This window comes from Aythya fuligula, chromosome 1 (genome assembly GCF_009819795.1).
Source record: "Aythya fuligula isolate bAytFul2 chromosome 1, bAytFul2.pri, whole genome shotgun sequence".
Taxonomy (NCBI): Eukaryota; Metazoa; Chordata; class Aves; order Anseriformes; family Anatidae; genus Aythya; species Aythya fuligula.
Genome location: NC_045559.1, coordinates 79369330 through 79374647, shown reverse-complemented (window position 1 = coordinate 79374647; position 5318 = coordinate 79369330).

Genomic DNA, 5318 nt, shown 5'->3' with positions numbered 1-5318 from the left:
ACTGCCTGTTTCATCAATTAGGCCAAACAACAAGGCAGTACTGCTTAGAAATCTATGTTTGTGTTTTGTCAAGTAGAAAAAAAAATCTGAATATTGCTGTGTATGTCATATCATCATGTTGAGTGTTAAACAATGCAAGTAATTTACATTAATAATGCAATTGCATGAGCTTTTCTGTCAATTTATCTGAGCATATTATATATAAAGCCAGGCTTCCCCCACACACCACTACAAAAGAATGTTCCTTCCCTTCTCAGACTTGGTCAAGAAAATTATTTCAGGAATAGAAATGAATTATATAAGGCTATATCCTGGCCATCTGACAATCTTACATCTTCCCAGTAGGCACAGTACTAACTTTATCCCAGCACGATGCTCAGGCTAATATGAGTCATCTGATAACCTCCTCATTGTGCGTTGACCTCAACCTTGGACCAAAATAAACATAAATTAAATTACAAACCTATACTTGGTATCCTCGCACTTTCTTTTGTGTCTCTGAAGCTCTGAGAAATGTGGCAGACTTGGAGGCTTCACTTTCCTTCCATCTGGCTGTCCTGAAATGGGAGCTGAGTCTCAGAATATATTGTTGCCTTTGTCCTTTGAAGAGCCTCTTGGGCTGATCCTGTTTTCACTGGGTTCAGCACTTATGCTGCTGTGTTCATTTCAAGTGAATTTCTTCTGGCTGATACTTCTGTAAGTGTGAGCAGGTATCCTCTGTCATATGGGAAAAACACTTCTTCCTCTGAAGACAGGACCTTGCTTCCACTATCTAATTGACTTTGTGTCTGATCATATTAATGGATGTGAAAGGTCTCTGAAGCTTTAGTTTTTTTGAATTGTATTTTACCATTCTCCCTGCCTGAAAGACACATGCAAGTTGAGCAGAAAATAGACTTTTTTTTTTTTTTTTTTGGTGGTGGTGGTGGGAAGGGGTTAGACACGCTTTTTGAGATAGACAGTTCTCTGAAGCAAACCTATCTAAATCTCTGTCCATCCTGGCCCTTCTAGGTAAGGGTCCCTTAGCCAAATGCTGTATCCAAGAATGGGCGGCTGAGAAGATGTCCTCTGAGTGTGATGGCACATTGCCACACATGGATATGGGTTTATTTAGAGCTCTGAACAAAAGTAACCTCAGCTCTAGGGTTTGGTCTGCTACTGACTCACTTTGTGTCCTTGGGTAAGCCACTTGGCTTGCTTGTTTTTTTTTTCTGCAAAAAGGGGACCCTCAGTAAGACTGACCCGTTCTAAATATGCATGCTTCATCTGTTTTTTGATAGTGCATTTGGAGATGAGAACAATGTACAAGTATTGGTGAGCATCCCTCCAACAAAATATGACTGCTCTTTTTCTAAAGCATTGGTTTAAAGCTCACTAAACTCTTTTCAGTGAGTAAATTATACAACAAATTAACTTACATTTAAGCCATCCAGTCCTGATTTATTTTTAAATGAATATTTTGAAGCTTTGCACTGAATAGCAAAGGGGAAGTCATCTTATTATGAAGGCTGTCTTTGAACTCCTTGCTTTAAAGTAAGCCTTCCTCCCTTCACTGGTTTTCTTGGTAATTTGCTCCCCAATGTCTGAAACTTTAAAGCAGGAAAGTAATTAATGAAGAGAGAATAGTGAATGTAACACTTTTTGAACATACATTTCCAGATACATTGTAAAAAACCTCCCTAAATTATTCAAAAACATATTGTTGCATAAATTTACAAGGATACATATTTTTATGGCCCGTGAATAATTCTGCAAGTAAGCACAGACCTGCAACCAAACATATGCATATAAACATGCACATGTACACATAGAGATATGTACAAATTTCACCATTATTTGTTTTTAATAACTACCTTAATATCTGGAAAGAATAAAGCAATTTTAAAGGTAAGTCGAGAAGTTTGGGTGGAAGATAATAATGAAATATCATAATTATTTCTAAAAAGACCCTTCAAAAATAGAGACTTGCAGACAGTTCCAGTAAACTTTCAGTAACTGAACATAGCAGAGAAAGAAAAGATGGTTAAGTTCCAAAAACCAGCCTACTCACTTAACTTGTACCTGAGCTATCCTGGAATGAAAGGACTCTTTCATTTGAAGCATTCAGACTCAATGCACCTTTTATTCTACATGAAGCCTGAAGTATTCACCTCCTGTCACTTTACCGGTAAATGTTTTACATCCTTTAGAACTTGATCAGAAGATCTTTGTACTCAGCAGAATGTTCCCTTTAAAGTCAGTCAGTTAGGGATGATTTGTGCATCTTGGTTTTGAAAAAAAATGGCTAATGATTCAGAAGAGCATTCATTTTGAATACTTCAAGGCATCTTAAAAAGTGTGATCCTAAGAAGTGGTAAGAAGCTATTTTGCAAATCAGACCTTCTTTTTCTGTGTGTACAAAGAATACACAAACACAGCAGTTACTTGTGGAAATGTACTAATGAGCTCATGCATAAGCTAAATCTTTTCTGTAAGCAATGTTCATCGTGTAGGATAAAAATTTGAAATTGAGACTGAGTGTGGTGCCTTTGTAGTAAGCACAGAAGAAAAAAATATGTTTTCTTTTTCTTTTTCTTTTTCTTTTCTTTTTTTCTTTTTCTTTTCTTTTTCTTTTTCTTTTTCTTTTTCTTTTTCTTTTTCTTTTTCTTTTTCTTTTTCTTCTTTTTCTTTTTCTTTTCTTTTTCTTTTTTTCTTTTTCTTTTTCTTTTCTTTTTCTTTTTCTTTTTCTTTTTCTTTTCTTTTTCTTTTTCTTTTTCTTTTTCTTTTTCTTTTTCTTTTTCTTTTTTTCTTTTTCTTTTCTTTTCTTTTTTTTTCTTTTTCTTTTTCTTTTTTCTTTTTCTTTTCTCTTTCTCTTTTCTTCTCTTTCTCTTTCTCCTTCTCTTTCTCTTTCTCTTTCTCTTTCTTTTCCTCTTCCTCTTCCTCTTCCTCTTCCTCTTCCTCTTCCTCTTCCTCTTCCTCTTCCTCTTCCTCTTCTTCTTCCTCTTCCTCTTCTCTTTCCTTCTCTCCTCTGGAGAGCATCAGTATGCTTCTGAATAAATCAATTAGATGTTTTGGCAATGCATAGTGCTTGGAACTTCCTATGGAATTCCCTGGTGTGGTTCTGCCCTTGCAGATAATGGCATTCATTTGGGAACAGCAGAGAAAGAAATACATGTCATGATGATCTGTGCTTTTTCCTCCTCACCCAATGACCTGAGTCACAATATTAATCTGTGACTCTGATTTTATATGCACTACATGCATTGGTATGATTTTGAAGCACACAATGCTGACACTCAATTGTTTAGGTTTTCAGAACTGTACCTGTTATAATACCCTTAAAAATATCAGTTGCTGTGGCTGGGCTCTAGAGAAAGCTCCCTGTCAGGCTTTAAAAACTATCTATGTTACATTTTATGTTTAAATTTGTGTCTGCTAAAAGAGTCTAGTTCATTCATTTCCATTTCTGATCTGATTTGGGACCAAATGCTGTACACCACTATCATCCTAGGACTGAACAGTTTTTGCTAGCTCTCTGTGGATCTCTTGGACCTCAGTTACCCTGATCTAGACTCACAATAATCCTGATGGCTGCTGTGGAATTTCTGGTTGTTTACCCAAGGATAATCAATAACAATTAGTAAGAAACTGAGTACTTTATTGTTATCCTCTTCACTGTTCTTATCCTGAATTAAAAGATGGAGATCAGACATCATTTATTTGAAACAAAGAATGATAGTCCTTCTTTATTTATGAGGATTTAGGAATTACATTTTAAATAGGACTAGCTGGGAATCTTTTACCTGATCAGTTTTCCCATGAAAAAGACGTCAGACACTCAGATTTTATACAGAGAGAGCTTCCCCACTCTATCACCTGCCCCCTCTCCTGGGATGACTGGAGAGAAGGATCCTTGATCGTGTGTTCTGAAGGTTTGAGCTTCAGAGGAAGAGTGAAACTCAGAAGCACTTACCAAGTGCAACACAACAGCCACCTCCCTGCCTGCATCACTCAGGATCCTCTCTGGCAGACAGGGACTGGGAAAGGGGGGAAGCAGAGAATCACAAAACTTTGGTTCTCAGCCTCATGATTCCTATAAAGAACTACTGGTAAATTATCTTTCTCCTTAGAAGTAGCCAGGAAAAATGGCAGAAGAAATAGATAAATAAGGCAACAAAACCCTTAATGACATGCATCTAGTTAGTCAAAATTTCCACCAGTGTATTTCTCATGCAGAGAGATAAGAAAAAGTGGAAGACAGATGCGTGGTGTTCCTTGGGATTATGATTTGAGTAGGTGCAAAGGTCAGATGAATTCATCTGACATGAGGCAAGATTAGTGTGTGCAGCTTGATATTGTTTTCTTGCTACACTGTTCTGCCTCAGCTAGATCTGTCTGCAGTTTTCTGCATAACTCAGAAATAAACAGCTGATGAGACATCTCCTCATAGCAGTGTATAGAATGGCAACTGATATCTCTGAATCTATCAGTGTAAACTGGATATGTTTACATGTAATTGAAGGAGCACTGGAAGCAAATCCATTTAATGGGTTTTCAGTAGCACTGATGTCCTTCTAATAATGTAGCAGAGGAATGAATCTCAGGTCAGTACTGCCCATAGTAAATGTCAAGGAGAGTGGAGAAAGATCAGTCCTGTTTCAGCTTGTGTAAATGCATTACCCTGTAGAAACATCTGCCAAAGATGCCTGCTGGAGTGGAAAACAGTCTGATCCTTGAACAGTGTTCACGTGGGAAATGGATATTCCTGCTTGGTAGAAGCACTGGTTGGCTGCAGAAAGAAAAATCTGTGCAAGAGCCCTCCTCAGAAGGCTCTGGGAAACTTTGTCTTATTTAACCTTCCTAATACATTGTTGAGGAGTACACAAATATTTCACTGGACTACAATCACCAAACCCTGGGCATCAGGTATCACGCATATCTCAACATCTTTGTTTGAAGAATTATTGGTCACTTTGGCTCACAAAGATAGAGTAGATCCTTAAGGCTTCATTCCAGTAATTGGTTCTGATGACAGCTCAAAATGCCTTACAAAATGAAATACAGTTAATGCTATTTCTGTCCTTAGCTAATCTTTTTTTTTTTTTTTTTTTTTTTTTTAATTCTTAAATATTAATAGCAATGTCTCTACAAAAGATTTTACATTCAGAATTCCACATTTACCAGTCATTTAGTCAGACTATTCCTCACATTAGGGGTTATTTATGCTAAAAAGGCTAAAGAAATGCTTCTAAACTGTGTAAAAAGCTGCAGGATTAGGATTACTATCATTATGTGAAATGGTTCCCTTGGGAAAAGTCCTAGAGAATATGCTCCTGAGA